Genomic DNA, 19,487 nt, shown 5'->3' with positions numbered 1-19,487 from the left:
CAGCTGTCTACACTGGCCACTTGAATTTGTGCAAGAACACTGACGATCTAATGTATGATCGTCAGTGTTCTTGTGCAAATGCAATGCTGCTCTCGTTCAGGAAAAAGCCCTATTGCGCAAATGCTTTTGCGTAAGAGGGCCAGTGTAGACAACTGAGAACCATTTTGCACAAAAAAACCCCAATGGCAAAAATGGCGATCGGGGCTTTCTTGCGCAAAACCACGTCTAGATTGGCACGGATGCTTTTCCGCAAAAAGTGCTTTTGCGCAAAAGCATCCGTGCCAATCTAGATGCTCTTTTCCGCAAATGATTTTAACAGAAAAACTTTTCCATTAAAAGCATTTGCGGAAAATCATGCTAGTCTATACGTAGCCAAACTGTTTTTACTTGATGTATAACATTCTAAAACCAGGCCCTTAAAACATAATCTACATTTTATTAACTTTATTTTTATCTCATTTTAACACCTGACATTTTCATCAGTGGCATGAGAGGTCCCAGCTTCTTCAGAATCAATAAGATTGCGCTCATTCATACAAGTGATTTGAATTTGCAGACTTCCAGGGTTTTGCCAAGCCTCAAAACTCCACTGAGAATTTAATCTGGAGACTCTTGTGCTTTAAAAATGATCTTTAGAGGAAAGAAGAAATGGTGCCTCGGTGTCCTTGGTTGGCTTGTTTATGATACACCAATGAGCCCTGAAAGGTGTGGGCCTTTTAAAAACAGTATTTTTTCCTACATGCCTTCCATGGGGAATTTGCATCTTGCATGCCTTGTTCTTTTAAGAATTGGAAAGCGGGTAGTATCACTGATTTTAAGGCAATGAAACCTGATCATTTTGAAGGGTTGGGATGATATTTTATTAAGGCTACAGTGTTTAAAAGGGCAGGTTTGGCATGTATTACTCTGTGAAGAAATTCTGGCCTCATGCTCTCATTGGCCTTCAGTATTGCAAGAACCGTTTGGAAGTAAACATAATGAAGATAAAAGAGGCCAACTCAATACAAGAAAAGAGAATTCAGTTTGGTTCTTACACAACCCCTTTTGTTGAGCTTCATTATTATTTGATGAGCCCCCAGCTAGAGCGTCATGTTAGCATTTCTGAAGGGGTGCCTCTGTGATTAATGGTTTGTGATTTTAGACTTTTTACATTCTAAATGGTAAATTCTTAGCTGCCCACAGTTGCCTATATCTGGCAACAAAGGAAGGTCATGACTGTTCCTCTGTAGTGTAGAGGACATGTTCTTTGTGGCAAATGTTTCCATCCTGAAGATGTCCTTTACTGGAAACCTCGGAGACCCTAGTGGGTGGGATTTATTTCATAGCTACCCATGAAAGAGGAAACTATGCACTATATCTGGACCTGTGACATGAAATTCAGTGCATTAGGTTCTTTTGTACCAATTCAAATTTGGCAAAATTTAGATAATAGTCACTACATTATCCATCCTTTTAAAAAGCCATCCACAGAAGCTGACTAGCAGCCATACATTTTCAAGCAAAGGGTAATCACATCTCATGCTTCAAGGAATAAAATGGGGGACCAGGAAAGAATCCTCTTCCCTCACCTCATTCATCTCCACATATTACAACATATAATTGTCTGCTTGCATTATGGATAATTTTTTTCTCTTCCACAAAGCATCAGATGACAAACCATATTTGAGGCAGGTTACTGACGTAGATGATCTAATGTTCTTTTCATAGATTATAAGGCTAGAAGGGACCATTAGATCACTAGTCCCACTGCCCATAGAATTTTTATGTATCCAGTTTCAATCACTCTAATTCTGCGTCCTTATAGTATGTGACACCTTGCAGTTAAGCACTTCTTGAAAATAAGTTATCTTAAGTTAAACCCTCTTAAGAGGCTTTTTCATAGAAAATGAAAGTGAAGTTAGTGGTATATCTAACTGGGTTCTAATTAGAAAAATAAGACTTTTTGGAATGAAATAAAATCATTGTTTGACAGTTAAATAGGGTGTTTTTCTTGCCTTAGAACAAGTAACAACTTTTTAGTTGTCATTCTGAAACACAACCCTTTATAACTAGGATACATAGTAAACAAACTTCTTTGGAGAATCCAGGGCAGAGCATTTTATACTTTTTAGTATTTTTACCTCCACATTTACAAAAAAAAATTAAACTAAGTGGTAAACCTCAGTATACAAATGTAACCTTCATGATCAAGTTTAAGATGATTAAACTATTAAGAATTTCTGTGAAGATCTGTAGAAATTCACAATATTTACACTATCCAAAAGAATGAAAATCTTCTAAATTATCTAAACCAAGTGAGTGCTTATTAGCCACATTCTTACATTTTCAAAAAAACCCCTATATTGTGTGTTTTCAGTTGCCTGAAAGACTTTGTCATGTGGTGCAATATTTTTCATTTACATTCATGTCATGAAACTATTTTCACCATAATCTCATTGCAATTGAAAAATGGAGCATGTTTATTGCCCATTTGCAAACCTGAATTTAAGGAGGTGTGTGTAAGCTCCTAACAATATTTGTTGTTAAAATGAAGAGTAGGACAACTTTCCAGTATGAGGTCTTCACTGGGTCTCTTGGTATGCATCTACACAGCAGGGCTTAACTCGAAATAAGCTACACAAATTGAGCTATGTCACTTGTGTAGCTTAATTCAAAATAGTTTATATTGAAATTAGGAGCATCTACACAGCACTTATTTCAAAATAGAGCATTCTTCCTCCGACTTCCCTTATACCTCACACAACGAGGGTTACAAGAGTCAGAGTAAGACATCCGCTAGCTTGACAATATTTCAACATTATTTTGAAATAATGCTAGTTATTTCAAAATAATGTTGCTGTGTAGGCATGGCCTTGGTGAGAAGTTCTTGTTGCTTATGACACTGGATTGACCTCCATTGTGACTTGCTTCATGTAAACACACCGGCAGAAAGCTATCACTTTTACAGTTGGTTTCTTCAGTGTTGTACCTGAAATATAAACAGAAAACATACTGATGGTCACATTTTGGCTTCTAAATACAGAAGAAAAAATAAGCTGTGGTCAGCGTGCATTTTTATTGGTAGTCTTATTTTATTATGTAAATTGAAAGAATAAATGCAGTAGTGCATCTAGGAAAACAATAATAGAAGTTGGCTGCAATTACAATGTAGTCAGAAAAATCTCCTGTTTTGTTGTGATTTTTTAAACAATGTAATAATCAGTGTTGCAGTGGTTTAGTAATGCCGCCCTCAGGACTGAAATCCAGCCCCTTCTACTTGGCATGTTGCCCAGCACTGGAGAACACTGAGTAACAGATACCTCAAGAGTGAGAGGATGCAGAGGAAATGGAAAGTGGAAAATAGGCCTTCTGCTCACTGGTGAAGATGCCTGAAGGTGGTATAAGGCATGGGGCTTCCCTTCGAAGAAGGCAACTTCTGGTAAGTGTCAGTGCTATGTGTGGGAAACAGGCAGTTGTTTGGGGTGAGATATCTGGGGTTTCTGACTGCTGAGCCCCAACTTTTTGAAGTTTTGAGAACTGATGTAGTGATATGAGTCTCCCAAATTTCCCCAGGATATACAGGCTGCCTCCCGCGACTCAGCTGCATCTCTGAATTACTCCACAAACTTCTTGAAATGTTGGCAATGATGAAACTGCCAGTGAGTGCAAGGGGTGGCAGATTCCTGCTGCTGGCACTGCCCACACCCGTGGCCCTGCTAATTCCCTCACCAGCTGCTGGCCAGTCCCTCCCGCCCATGGCCTTCAGGAGCACATGTGACCCCTCATTCCCCCTCTATGCATTGCCCCTGCTATCAAGCATTGAAAAACCCACCTGGGGAAGAGAAGAAAAAGTTTGACAGAGCCAGTTAAGAACTCAGAAGTCACTTTCTATAGGACAGACCTAACAAAGACAGCAACAGAACGCCTCTGGACATTACCTACAGCCCCTGGCTAAAACCTCTGCTATACCTCATCAAGATCTCCAACATACCCTAGATCAGTGTTCCTCACCTTTTTTTTATAAAATACCCCTTTTTCAAAAAAAATTATAAGTACCCCAGTGCCTACAGTTTTCAGACATACACATTTTTTTCTACTGTTACAACACATTTGTTTAAACAACTTAATCTTAGCTATGTGGGCAATGAAATTTTTGATATAAAAAGTACAAAAATAAGAAAGCGCTGTAAAACTTGAAACAAAAATTCATTTTTCTCCAAATTTCAGTTGTGTTGATGTAGCTCCCAGACTTCTCTTGAGTACCCCTAAGGGTGCTCGTACCACTGGTTGAGAAACACTGGCCCTAGATAACAATCCCTCAGTCTCTCAGACATTGGGAGGCAGGCCAGTCCTTGCTTACGACAACCTGAGACAAATACTCACCACCAGTTTCACACCCCACTAAGCCAGGAACCAATCCCTGAAATAAACCCCACTGACAACTCTGTCCACACATCTACCCTAGTGACACCATCATAGGCCCTAATCACATCAACCATATTATCAAAGACTTATCCACCTGCATACCTACTAATGTGATCTATGCCATCCCTGTGCCAACAACACCCTTTGCCATGCACTTTGGACACACCAGACTATCTCTACACAACAGAATAAATGGACACAAATCAGACATCAAGAATGGTAACATTAAAAGAACCAGTCAGGGAGTACTTTAACCTACCTGGACACACAGTTCCAGATTTGAAAATTGTCGTTATTAAGCAAAAATCTTCAAAAACAAACTGCACTGTGAAAGTGCTGAGCTGGAATTTAAATGCAAATTTGACATCAGAATGAGTCTGAATAGAAAATGGGAGTGGCTTTCTCATTGCAGTAAGTCATTTCCCCCTGTAGGTATTTTCCCCTTCTCATCGCTCTTGGAGGCGAGCTACATCCACCCTGATTGAATTAGCTTTGATGTAAACACTCCCATCTCTGTATCCCTACTAACTGCTGTTTTCACTGCATGCATCTGAGGAATTGAATTGCAATACACGAAAGCTTAAGCCATAATAAAATTGTTAGCCTTTAAAGGGCCACCGGGCTCCTTGTTGTTTTTGCTGAAACAGACTAACATGGCTATCTCTCTGAAAGCAGGCTCTCTGTTCAGTTAGGTAGGAGGCAGGTGATATTCTGCACAGGCTGCTGATTCAGGGTAGAGCTAAGAGGAGGGGGGCCAAGATGTAATTGAATGCACTGTTCCCACTTAAAATATAGAAATATCACTTCCCACCCTACAACACACCCACTACCACTTACTACAATAGTGCTTGGGGTAGGAGATGAGTCAACCCCTACGTCCTCTCCTATAAAACTCTTCACCTAGGTGGACAGGTATGGTTGGGGATTCAGACAGATTAATGGGGGACAAAAGAACAATGGGGATGGAAAGAACAATGGGTCTTCTGAAGAGAGGCAGAGTGCCAAGCCCCCTTTTAGCTACTGGGTATGGAGACTCAGCCTTTCCACATTCTTCTCAAGATGTCAGATGGGTCATAGGCCTTGTAGCCACCCTTCAGCCATACGAGAGTATAGTCACTGGCCATTGTGCAGTCTCCCAAGCCACTACATTGTCTCATTGGCCAATTAGCAGGGGATGGATGATGACTGGGTCTGGTGGGAAACCTCTCTTGAGCCAACTAAGTATCTATACCCCTGAAAGTTTATTCAAACCCCATCCTTTATGAAATTCCTCTGTTCACTGTGTATTTTGCAGCACATGTGCCTGATTTTTGTGTTTGTTCTGGTGCTGGGTTTCCATTTTTTCCCCATATTATTCTCTTGGTAGCCCTGGAATCAGAACAGAACTTAACAAAGTGGGGAAATGACCCATTACTTTAGCTTGAGAGCCACAATTAAGCAGGGAAAACTCAAAGCATAAAATGACTCCCTATTTCTCTAGGATGTGACGATGCTAATTAAGTCTCGGGGATGGGAAGATAGGATTACACTCTGGGGTGTAGTGTCATTGGTAAGGGAGGGGATAATGAAAACTGAGTCATCGTTCTGAAGCATGGCGGCCTGTCTCAGGTTTTTGGATGAATTCAAAGCCCTTGGGAGTGCCTATTAAAAAATCTCAAGACTTGGGAGGTGCCAGCACTGTGACTGCTACCAGAGTCATGGCCAAATGCATGCCACGACAGTGAGGGAGACTGCATAGACCAGAAAAGAGTCTAGGCCGGAAAAAGGGAAGCTAACCCTTGAGTTCCACCATTGTCCACGTCTACTTAAAGAAGAGGGTGGTTTTTTTTCTAATTTTTTAAAAGTATTTGATACAATTGCTTTCCCCAATGATCTAGAAAAGCCCAGGCATGAGCAGGCAGATGCCGGGTTACAGAAGAGATTGTTTTCAGGCTTTCCATTTTCTGTGTGGGGAGATCTGCTTTTTGAGGCCCTGATGATTTCAAGTACCGTTAAAATCAATTAGACCTGGCTACTAGGTCTATGTGCACATCCCTTGTGGCTCCCAGAGTCCCAGATTATTAGGAGATTTGGCCCTTTAAACCTATTTCAAAGTAGAACTTACAGCTTCCTTTTCTTCTTGTCAGGTTTTACACCTGTTCCAGGGTGGGAAAGGTACGGAAGCAAGAGTGGAATTCTTCCACCAGAGGGAGCCAGAAGGTTACTTGTCAGGGATGTTGTGCTGAGACTGCAGAAGAAGGTAGATGTGCATGTACATTTCTTTGATACGATATGTTGACCGACTTCCCACTTCTCTGAACTCAGTGTGGTGAATTTCTCAGTGTGAGTGCCTAAGGAAAAGATAGTTGCTCTTTTTTCTATGAGCATTTCTATGAGCATTTCAGATTCATACATTTGGGAGATGCTGTTGTGCCCTCCTCACAGTGGGGCAAAGGGGTTATTCTCAGCCCCCTGTGCACTTTAATAAGTGTGATCCCTATGTCTAGGATTCTCCTATGCAGTGCTGACCTGTCAGAGTTTTCTAGAAGAAAGCGCAAATGGCCTGCCTGCTTGTGTGCTGCTCATTACACTGATTGAAAGAGGTGAGGAATAGACGAAGTCCTGACTTCTCGGAACTCCTGTCAGAGCCAGGATTTCCACGTGGGATGGGGTGCTAGCCCGTGGCCAGACTCTGAGGATGCCCACACGTGGCAGCAACGCTCATTCAGCCAACCCAGTAACTGTGGGACATTCTGTAGCTTTTACAGTTTAGTTGTTGTTGATCTGAACACTCTTTTCCAGGGATTACAGGATATCAGATAAACTATCTCCTCCATCCAGCACTTCCAAATTTAGTCCCTTAACTGCCGGAACTGTTAACAATTCATTGTGGCACAGTGCATAATTCAGACATCAAAGCCCCAAGTGTAAACCCCTCTTGTGAAATTCTGCCATCTAGTGGCAGAAAAGTGGTTCATGTTCCATCTTTTTATTCTCATTTCATTATGCAAACTGCTGGATACACATTTGCATGATGGCTTTTAAGTTGTAGAGCCTTGCTTGGACAATTGGTCCTCTCTGCAGCACTCAGGTTCCTAACTGAGGTATTTCTCTGGGTTGCCTTTGTATGCCAAGATTGCTGTAGCTGAGCAAATTGAATGAATGAATTCATCAAGCAAACACCCGGGATCTACCCTAATATTATTTCTGGCAAGTGCACACAATTTCTTAGCCATCTTAGAAAATGCTCTCTAACTACAGAGGTGTGGTACCTGAAACTCCCTGAGTCAGTAACTTGTTTGCATTCTGAGAACAAAACTAAGTGGTTTTGGTTGAAAAAATAAATTTAAAAGCTGAAAGTGATCTTTACTATTTGAATTATTTTTCACTTGGACTTATTCTACTGAGCTCCCAGGATGTGTTGTACAGAGCTTTCCATGGGAGGACTTGTGCTTTATGAAAATTTCCACTAAGACATATCACACATATGAAGTATTATGTCCATTTTACAGTTGGGTAAACTATGGCTCAAAGAGGTGAAGAGACTTGCCCAAAATATCACAAATCAGTGGTGGATTGGAACTAGGACTCAGAAGTTCTGTATTCCTGTCCCTGGTTCTAATGATTAGACTAATGATGTTGTTCATATAAGGCTGACACAACCCCGTAATGGGAGAGGCTTTATGAATACTGTTGTGGAACTATTAACTGTGGTTTGAAACCCATCCTTTAAATCAGCTTCCACACCTAATGACTGAAGGAGCTAATGTGACACCAATATTCAAAAAGAGCTCTAGAGTGATCCTGGCAATTACAGACCAGTCAGTCTAACGCCAGTACCAGGGAAATTAGATGAAACTATAGTAAAGATTAAAATTGTCAGATACATAAATGAATATAATTTGTTGGTGGAAAGTCAACATGCTTTTTGTAATGGGAAATCATGCCTTACTAATCTGCCAGAGTTCTTTGAGGGGGTCAAAAAACATGTGGACAAGGGGGATCCAGTGGATATAGTGTACTTAGATTTCCAGAAACCCTTTGACAAGGTCCCTCACCAAAGGCTCTTAAGCAAAGCAAGTTATCATGGGATAAGAGGGAAGGCCCTTTCATGGATTGATAACTGGTTAAAAGACAGGAAATAAAGACTAGGAATAACAGTTGTGTTCCCTCCCTCTGGGGCATCTGGTATTGGCCACTGTTGGCAGACAGGATAGTGGGCTACCTTTGTTCTGACCCAGTATAGCCGTTCTTATATTCTTATGAAATGTAAAATATAAATCTTGCCTGCTGCCTTATTTGTGTTGTCAGAAACTCAAAACTCAGTCCATGGTCACTGAAAAGTCCTGAAAGTCTGGGAGTGTTTTGGCATTTTCTAGGTTATGGAAAAGGGGGTGTGTAGAACATCCAGATATTTCTGATGTTAATCCATGGGAGAACAGGACCTGAGGCTGGAGGGTTTAAATACTTTTCCCCACTGCATGGAGACCAGTGGCTAACCTGAGCCCCATCCCCAGGCCCACCAGTTCTGGTGGTGCTCCTCAATGTTCTGTGCGGGCGATAGCCAGAAAGGAGCCACTACCCTTTTTCCCCCATGAGGAAAGATCAAGTCCTTCTTTTCTCCCCATAACTTTGCAGATGCAGGAGTGGCATTATAAAATATTTTGCTAACATGCTTTAAAAGCTACTTACCGACTTGCTAACACCTAATGTCGACAGGGTTTACATCTTAGAATCATGGTGTTTATGGTCAGAAGGAACAGATACGGTCATTTAGTTTGACCCACATAATTCTAGTCGATGTGGTACCTAGTCACAGTTAATATCACATGGGCAGTCAGAGCAAGAGGACCAGCCAATGGGGAACAGAGCTGGTAGCTATCATTAGAGTTTCCAACACTGGTACTGAAGCAAGGCTCCCTGAAAGTCCTAATGTCATCATCATTAATATATTAGATCACATCAGGCTTGGGGAGCAATAGCCATAAAATGGAACCCAAAGAAAAAATCTAATTTTTCAGCCTGTATATTTTGATAGGTGCGTTAGAGCTCTTTGGAATCCTCGCAATCGAAATATCTGACAGCTTGCTGGTTGTAAATGCTTTTGTGCTGCTCTGCTTCACGTATCAGGTTGCACCTTCTGCTCTGTGGCTCTGAATGTACTTTGTCAATTTGCTGTGGGGTTTGCAGGTTGTGCTGCCCACCAGTCTGCGTTAGCATTTACAGAGAGTCTCAAGGTCACGGATAGCCGAGGAATCAATTTTCAAACTCTCCATCCTGTCTTCCTCAACCTGATTTTTTTTCTCTGTTTTTGGTGAGGGAGCTGCTTGTGCATATCTGGGTTTGTAAAATGGGATTAACTAGTATGCTCAAAGTCTTTGTCAGAGTGAATGTGACTCACAGTAAAACCAGCAATAAAATGTTGGTAACTAATCTCTGTGCATCTCTGTTAGCATTTTACAGGTAACCTTTGTACTTAGTGCTGATGGCAGAGATGTCACTGCTGGATTTTTTGCTGTTGTTAACATGAACAGTATTAAATTTAAGTGGCAACCCAGATTCTCCAATTGGTTTTGAAACAAGAGACAAGAGGCAGAAATGTATTTAATGTTAAATACAACCGCTATGCTTTCAGTGTCGTACCCACTCGGATAATACTGACTCTTCTACCATCCTTGACTTAGAGCTCTCTCTGGCATATTCGCTTAGCCTGACTGGCAGCCAATTATACGTATCAAGCAAACATGATCTGAGGATAAACTTCATAACCAAACTCCCCCTGCTTTCTCAATCACTGTGGACAATGTCACCATCCTGCCGTTACTGAGGCCTATAACCTGGACAACATATTTTTCTCCATAATATCTCTAAGATAGGGCCTTTCCTTTCCAGCGCCACACCAGGCCTGCCGACCGAGGAGCAAAGGGAACAGTTGCCCTGAAGCCTGGGGGCTCAAAGGGGCCTGAGGCGCCCAGCTGCCACTACTAGTGGGGCAGCAGAAGCAGACCTGGGCCCTTTAAATCACCATCGGAGAGGCTTGTTTGTCTCCAGTTTCCAGGCCCTTCATGGCCTAACCTTTCTGTACCTACAGACTATTATTCACTATCAAAATGTCAAGTCCAGTTGGCTAATGTCAGCTTCTATCACCCACTTGTTAAATTTTCACTTGTTAAACCGGGGGTGGGCAATAATTTCTGGTGGAGGGCCACTCCAAGATTTTAGAAAGTGGAGGGGATGCGGGGTCTAGGATGGAGGCTGGGTGCAGAAGGACACATGGGGTAAAGGACTGGGGTGCTGGAGATAATGTGAGATCTGAGAGGGAGTTTGGTGAAGGAGGAGATTGTGACCTGGGGCAGGGGATTGAGGTGCAGGGTTCAGGACGGGTCTGGGTGCAGTAGAGGATTCTGGCCTGGGGGAGGAGTGTACCAGGGAGTACAGGGGGGTTGTGACCTGGGGAAGGGAGGTGCAGAGGATTTGGATGTTGACCTAGGGGAGGGAGTTGGGGTGCGGGAGAGGCAGGGGTGCCAGACACAGGCTCTGGCTGGGAGGCACTTATCTAAGTGTCTCCTGGCCAGCAGCCCTGCTGCACCCCCAAGGCAGGCTGGGCTCCCCGCCTGCTGCTGCCTCAGACCTCTTAAAACTGCAGGCTGCTCCCTCCACTTGGCTCTCAGTTCTGGGAGTGGGGAGGGGCTTGCACTGCTCCCCTCCCCCAGGCCAATCTCTCAGCTCCTATTGGCTGGTTGTTTCCTGCCAATAGAAACTGAGAGATTGGCTGGGGTTAGTTCCTATTGGCCAGTTGTTTCCAGCCAATAGGAGCTGAGAGTTGGGCTGGGGGCACATGAAGCCTCCCTCTCCCTCCCTTGCTTAGAACAGCAGTTGCTGCATGCCTGAGGGTCCTGGCAGGGTGTCCGTGGGCCAGATCCAGTGGCTTGGCAGGCCTGCCAGAGATATCTTGCCCACCCCTGTGTTAAACCTTTGTGTCTTCTCTCATGCTTCCCTCCTCCTTGGGGGGAGCTCCTCATACCTGTCTGCAAAACTCACTCATTACCCTTCTTCAAGTCCCTCCTTAAAGCATACATTGGCTGTAAGGCTTATGTCCAGAAAGCTGGTCAAGACTGGACAATGTTTCCTTCTACTCTTCCATTTGTATCCATCTGTGATCTCTTATACTGAGATGATAACCCCTGGGGCTTGCCAACCTTTTGTTCTGTGGCTGTACGGCATATGTCACAATAGGGTCCTAGCCATGCCCGGGAATGCTAAGGTGATAGTAACACAAATTACACATTATATGTGAAATATCCAAAGGGGATGGATGTGAATAGAATAACGTCCACTACTGCATTTTGGAAACCCAGATCTGTTACAGGCTAGGGTGACCAGAACTCAACAGTGAATATTGGGACACACTGGGGAGCTGTTGACCTCACCCACATTCCACCCTCATTCTCCCCAGGTCCGACCCCTCCCCCAGCTCACGACCACTTTCCCATCCCTCCTTCTCCCTGTACGTGTTGCAAGTCTACTCTCACCGCCCCTGCCCATCACTTGCCCCATATGGACAAATGACATCCTGATTGTGCATTTTTGGGACATGGGACAAAGGGGGAAATATCAGAATGTCTAGTCACCTTATTCATAGGGGTGGAAGAGACCTCAGGAGGTCATGAAGTCCAATCCCATGCCCAAGGTAGGGTCAACCCCAACAAAATCATCCCAGCCAGGGCTTTGTCAAACCGGGACTTAAAAACCTCTAGGGATGGAGATTCCACCACCTCCCTAGGGAACCCATCCCAGTGCTTGCTGTAGGCCCTCTGGTTTGTTCACCAAGGGTGCATCTACATTACACCCGTAGCTCAAAATAAGCTATGCAATTTGAGCTTCTCAAATTGCTTATCTTATTTTGAGTTAATTTCAAAATAGCTTATTTTGAAATATGGCGCTGTCTAGACAGCACTTATTTCTAAATAAATCGCTATTCTAAAACATCCCGTACTCCTTGTGGAATGAGGTTTATGGGGACGTCAAAATAGCAAGCCTGTTTTATTTTAAAACAACAGGCACACTCAAAAGACGCTGAATAGCTATTTCGGGATATCTTCGGTGTCCCGCAATAGCACTGCAGTGTAGACGTGGCCCAAGATGCTGCACTGAACAAAGCCTATTTTTGCCTATTCAAAAAAAAGCCTCTATATAAACATGTATAATTTATTTTTTAAACATCAAAACAAGGGGCTATAGGAATGAAGATCAGCATGAAGCCTTGACCTATGCAGAAACCTTTGTCCATCTCACGTTTCCTTCTGTAACAAGCAGCTTAATATTAACACATTGTCTTCCAGGATTAAATGACAAAGGTCAGGCAGCAAGACATAAACCTGAAGAGAGCTACAAAACAGGTAACATAATTTCACAGCCTGCATGTTTTAGCATGAAGAAATAAGACATATCCACCACTCTTCTATCAGCCAGAGCATTGGCGCATGTCAAATTTCCAAAGAAAGAAAAAAAAACTGGCACAGTTTTGAATTGCAAACCTTTGTAGCCGACATGTTGGCCAGTAAGCAAATGTATAATCCCACACTGATTCGGGACCAGTGTTCCCTGTAAGCTGTGCAGTTTTTTGGCCACTCAGGAGAGATTGAACTGCCTCCCAGCTGACTAGCAGAGTGCCCACAAGAAGATTTTGTTTCTACCAGTGGTGCACATTCCCACATACCTTGTTGCACATAAAAAATGTATTCTGCACATGAATGGAAAAGATTAGAGGAAACATTGAATAGGACTATCAACTGCAATGAAACAATCTAATGGCAGGATGCTTTTCTGTCTCTCCAGGCCATGGGAGGGAAAGTTCTTACGTCCTTCCAAGGCTTCCCCCTCTGCCAACAGAAAGAAAAGCAAAGGTGCCAGCAGTCCCCTGCTCACATTACCAATGCAGTCAGTGATGAAGTGACTCATTCTTACCTATAAATTAGCTATGCCACCTCTGCCACTGCCTAAAAGGGATGGAGCAACCACGTTAGCACCCCGGGGAAGACAGTGACGTGGGTTCAGGGGAGTGAAGGGACTCCTGCCCTTCTTACTTGTCAAGGTCATAGGGAATTATTACCTCAGAGGTCCTTACCCTTTTTTACATTGAGTCATAATGGCGATTTCCACAGCAACCAACTGTGATGTCAGAGTGACCTATTGACTTCAAGAGGGGAATCAGCACTGGGAGCTATGAAAACTCTTACGGTATGTCTAGACTGCATGGCTCCGTCAATGGAGCCATGTAGTCTAGACATACCCTTAGGTAGCAAACACCTGTTTTCCTTTGTCAACACCCTATTCAGAAACAAAAATAAAGAAAATGTAGCCCAGAGAAACCTTGGATGTTTTGAAAAGGTTATCGTGAACCCTCCTTCAGAAATAAAACTGAAGAGAACAGGAGGGAAGAACTTAGAACATGTGGTCACTTTTGCCATCTAATAAAATCAGTAGACATGCTGTGGGGATGTTGAGAGCTCCTGAACTCTCTGTACTAGCTCAGACTCTCAGTGCTGCATTGGTTTTTTAGTCTTCTTCCAGTAGCCAAGTCAAGCAGGCACCTGTGATCCCGTAATGCAGGGGTTCTCAATCTTGTGATACCACGACTCCCCTCTCAGTTGCTCACGACCCCCCTCTAATTTGTTTGCAATCCCCCTCTAAGTTGCTCGCAACCCCCCAGGGGGTCGGGACCCACAGTTTGAGAAACGCTGCTGTAATGGAATTTCCCTATTCAATCTCAGTGACATATATTCAAGTTCTCATTTGCATTAGCTGGGTATTGGCAAATAGGCAAATAGACTTTAATTGTCCTTCTCACACTTCACAATCATATTTATAAGCACTTTTCACATGCTTGACCTCGCATGATGGAAACAGCCTAGGAATTAAAAATGTATGAGGCACTGGTCTGGGGTTCAGCTGAGTGGCTGCATTAGCAGTAAAACGGCGGTGGAGTTGAATTATTGATAGCAATAGCAATTGTTACTTTCCATTTGGCCGCTGAATAATAGATTAAAAGCTGCAGGGTAAGATTATTTTCATTACTCACATAAATGACTTGTTCTGATAAAAAGAGTGAAAATAACAAATGAAAAGTGCCTTGGGGTAGGAAATGAATTAGGCTTACAATGTTACTCCTTAGAATGGTTAGCCATTTGCGGGGGCTTTTCCAAAAATTATTTAGATTTAGCTTAAGTGACAGAGGGAGTTTCAGATGAGAAAATACCTTGTTTTGTCCAATTGTAACAGATTTGAGGGAATGGGAAACAGTGTATATATTATAGCAGGAGATAACCCGTAAGCTAAATAATTTTTTTTAAAACATTAAAATATCCAAAATGAATATTCATTCTTTAAACTTGCCAGCAATTAAGTCTGAGACCTCCTGGGGCATTACACACTGGGTAGATATATCACCACATGTGTAGCAATGCCAGTTTTAAAACAGCATAGAAAAAGTATTTACAATGTTTACTTCTTCTATTTAGTCTGATAGCAATAAAAATGCCTCTTCAGGGCATTTCTGGGGACTGACGACCCGCTTGGGGAAATGGCCTTCAGCATTGCCTCTGGCCATTGGCTTCTCCTGGCTGGTCATTACTTCTCAGTCAAGGCCCTGCCCTGCAGCAGCATTAATCAAAATCATCCTTGCTTAAGATGTTGGGTGTCACAAAAGCCCTTCCTAGACTCAGACAGGGTGAGTAACCTTTGTATTTCACTTGTGCACAAACAGAAATGAGCCCAGCTTCTGTCCTGCAGCACTGGTATTGATTTTGAAAGCGACAACTCTTCCTCCCCCCCGCTATGGCTTTGAACTTTTCATAGCGCAGCCTCAGCAAGTCTCTGGAAGGATGGCTGGACAGTTTTCCAGTTCTGCTTGCTTGGCAGTCACTCAGGAGAAGGGAAAAAAATCTTCTTGAACTGAGAGTTCCACTACGTAGATCAAAAGGCACTGGTAGCAGCCAGGATAGCAAAGTGAGTCTTCAAGAATGTTTTGACATGTTTTCCATTCTACTGTTTTTACTTTTGAATAAAGAAGCTAAAAATACTGCAGCTATAGGCAATTTTCCTTTATAGAGGTCTCAAAACCTCATCTTTTGAACACTTTCGGGCCAGATTCAAAACCCCTGAAAGTCAATTAAAAGATTTTATAGTACCTGATATAAAGCCCATTCAACCCCACACAAAGACTTCCATTGACTTGAGTGGGCTTTGCCTGAGGTACGTTAGCGTCTATCAACGGAAAACTTCCCGCTGCCTTTAACTAGCCTTGGTAGGATTAGATTTTTATTGATAAATGTCAGTCAATGTCAGTTTCATCAGACACACACCCACAAAGCGATGAAACAATACTTCCATTAATGAAAATGTACAGATAGGAGAAATTAAACAATTGCTCCTTTTGAGAACTTATTAGTTTGATTTATGGATATTTACTCTTTCAACATCATGTTCTGAAAAATACAATTTATCTTTTAATGGGTATAAAGTTTTCTTGAATCTCACTGTCTATTGTCATTAAATAATTATCTGGCCAACCTATAATTTTCTGCAACCGTGAGCATTTAAATTAATTAAAAAATTAAAAATGCTTAAAATTAACATTGATCAAAATTACACAAAGAATAAAATTTGAGTTCTGCCAGGCCTAACTGTACCAAACTCTGGATTCCAGGCCTCTATTGAATGGTTTGTTTGTTACATGCCATATAGACCTTTCTCAGCATAAACTGGTACAGCGTGTGCCATAGCAAGGCAGGCTTCTCCCCCCACCATCTACTACTGTGACTAAGGCCTGTACTACCCAGGTTCCATCTCTATACTGTTCATCTTGAGACTGCCCAAAGGGGTGCCAGTTTTGATACTGAAACTTGCGATCTAGATACCTGTCTATGAGCAAAACAGACACAGCCCCCAACTCATTTTATATAGGCCACTGGACAGCTAGCAAAGGGTAATAGCTTAGTCCCCTAATCAAATATGAATAGGGGCTAAGCATCGTGGTACTAATTGGGACCTAGTAGGCCTAGTCCAGGTGTGAGCGTAACAGTGGGAAAGTGAATAAAAAGTGACAAAGTGTAATGATAGCCTATAACAATAAATGTTGATGGGAGCAGATGAAAAAGGGAAAGACTGAATTGGTCCTAACAAAAAGGCCTACATATAATTCAAGGACTTTGTTAAGATCATGCCTGGTAAACAAGAGGACCAATAACCAATGAACCAAAATTGGTGTCAGAAATCACACTAAATTGGTGAAAACAAATAATGAGGGGAAGGGCTATTTTGCACATCATGCTCTTCTGGAGAGAGGGGGAGAAATGATGAACACTGGCTGACTGAAAGACAGGAGAACAGAATAGAACAAACCTCACTATCATGGCCACCATCTCTTAGCACCCTGGGACGCATTGTTACACTAATGGGTCTTTGTCACTGCTTCCACAGGATCAGTCTCAATCCTCTCACCACCAGCAATGACAGACTGTCATCACTCCTCCTCTCCATGCATCCCTTTTTGTTATTTCTTCACTTTCTTGTCCCTCTCATTTTTCCTTCTGGGAAATAAGAGTCTGGCTTTGCCATGATTGCATATTATGCAATGCAGTTGTAAGAATGTGATCAGAAAAAGGCAGCTAAAAGCAATGCCTTAAACAGCCCAATGCTGGTACAAGTTTGCCATGTCTCAGAAGGGCTGATAAAATCACGTGTATGATTGGAGGATAGGGCCAAAATTCAAAATGATCTGGACAAACTAGAGAAATGGTCTGAGGTAAACAGCATGAATTTTAATAAGGACAAATGCAAAGGACTCCACTTAGGAAGGAACAATCAGTTTCACGCATACAGAATTGGAAGTAACTGTCTAGGAAGGAGTACTGCAGAAAGGGATTTAGGAGTCATAGTGGATAACAAGTTAAAAATGAGTCAACAGTGTGACACTATTGCAAAAAAAGCAAACATGATTCTGGAATGCATTAATAGGAAAGTTGTGAGCAAGACACGAGAGGTCATTGTTTCACTCTACTCTGCACTGATTAGGCCTCAGCTGGAGTATTGTGTCCAGTTCTGGGTACCACATTTCAAGAAAGATATGGAGAAATTGGAGAAGGTCCAGAGAAGAGCAACAAAAATGATTAAAGAGCTAGAAAACATGAGCTATGAGGGAAGACTGAAAGAACTGAGCTTGTTTAGTTTAGAAAAGAGAAGACTGAGCGGGAACATGATAATGGTTTTCAAGTATCTAAGGGTGCATCTATACTGCAGGGCTTAACTTAAAATAAGCTATGCAAATTGAGTTACATCAGTTGCGTACCTTATTTAGAAATAGGGAGCGTCTACACAGTACGTACTTCGAAATAGAGCACTCTTCCTCCGACTTCCCTCGTACAATGAGGGTTACAGGAGTCAAAGTAAGAAATCATCCAGTTTGACAATATTTTGACACTATTTCGAAATAACTGCCTGCTATGTAGATATGAACTTATTTCAGAATAGCACTAGTTATTTTCATAGAATAATAGAATCACAGAATCATAGGACTGGAAGGGACCTCCAGAGGTCATCAAGTCCAGCCCCCCGCCCTCAAGGCAGGGCCAAGCTCCGTCTACACCATCCCTGACAGATGTCTATCTAACCTGTTCTTAAACATCTCCAGAGAGGGAGATTCCACCATCTCCCTTGGCAATTTATTCCAATATTTGACCACCCTTACAGTTAGGAATTTTTTCCTAATGTCCAATCTAAACCTCCCTTGCTGCACTTTAAGCCCATTACTCCTTGTCCTGTCCTCAGAAACCAAGAGGAACAAATTTTCTCCTTCCTCCTTGTGACACCCTTTTAGATATTTGAAAACCGCTATCATGTCCCCCCTTAATCTTCTTTTTTCCAAACTAAACAAGCCCAGTTCATGAAGCCTGGCTTCATAGCTCATGTTCTCTAGACCTTTAATCATTCTTGTCGCTCTTCTCTGTACCCTTTCCAATTTCTCCACATCTTTCTTGAAATGTGGCGCCCAGAACTGGACACAGTACTCCAGCTGAGGCCTAACTAGTGCAGAGTAGAGCGGCAGAATGACTTCACAAGTTTTGCTTACAACACACCTGTTGATACAACCTAGAATCATATTTGCTTTTTTTGCAACAGCATCACACTGTTGACTCATATTCAACTTGTGGTCCACTATGACCCCTAGATCCCTTTCCGCCATGCTCCTTCCTAGACAGTAGCTTCCCATCTTGTATGTATGGAACTGATTGTTCCTTCCTAAGTGGAGCACTTTGCATTTCTCTTTATTAAACTTCATCCTGTTTACCTCTGACCATTTCTCTAACTTGCTAAGGTCATTTTGAATTATGTCCCTATCCTCCAAAGAAGTTGCAAACCCACCCAGTTTGGTATCATCTGCAAACTTAATAAGCGTACTCTCTATCCCAATATCTACGTCATTGATGAAGATATTGAACAGTACGGGTCCCAAAACAGACCCTTGCGGAATTCCACTTGTTATCCCTTTCCAGCAGGATTTAGCACCGTTAACAACAACTCTCTGACTACGGTTATCCAGCCAATTATGCACCCACCTTATCGTGGCCCTATCTAAGTTATATTTGCCTAGTTTATCAATAAGAATATCATGCGAGACCGTATCAAATGCCTTACTAAAGTCTAGCTATATGACATCCACCGCTTCTCCCTTATCCACAAGGCTCGTTATCTTATCAAAGAAAGCTATCAGATTAGTTTGGCATGACTTGTTCTTCACAAACCCATGCTGGCTATTACCTATCACTTTATTACCTTTCAAGTGTTTGCATATGATTTCCTTAATTACCTGCTCCATTATCTTCCCTGGGACAGACATTAAACTGACCGGTCTGTAGTTTCCTGGGTTGTTCTTATTCTCCTTTTTATAGATGGGCACAATATTTGCCCTTTTCCAGTCTTCTGGAATCTCCCCTGTCTGCCATGATTTTTCAAAGATCATATCTAAAGTCTCAAATACCTCCTCTATCAGCTCCTTGAGTATCCTGGGATGCATTTCATCAGGACCTGGTGACTTGCTGACATCT

At 42.4% G+C, this 19,487-nt stretch overlaps 1 protein-coding gene across 1 annotated transcript in view; it reads right to left on the bottom strand.

Annotated features, from left to right (window-relative positions):
• Positions 1 to 205: 205 nt before the first annotated feature.
• The window catches only part of AMER3 (APC membrane recruitment protein 3), a 63,006-nt gene continuing 43,724 nt past the window's right edge, over positions 206 to 19,487 (bottom strand). Inside the window, exon 3 of the mRNA XM_006125200.5 lies at positions 206 to 2,968. The gene's annotated coding sequence lies outside the window, so the exon portion shown is untranslated. The remainder of the gene's footprint in view (positions 2,969 to 19,487) is intronic.

This window comes from Pelodiscus sinensis, chromosome 10, assembly GCF_052426305.1.
Source record: "Pelodiscus sinensis isolate ZL-2025 chromosome 10, ASM5242630v1, whole genome shotgun sequence".
Taxonomy (NCBI): Eukaryota; Metazoa; Chordata; order Testudines; family Trionychidae; genus Pelodiscus; species Pelodiscus sinensis.
This window is presented reverse-complemented; position numbering and strand designations above follow the sequence as displayed.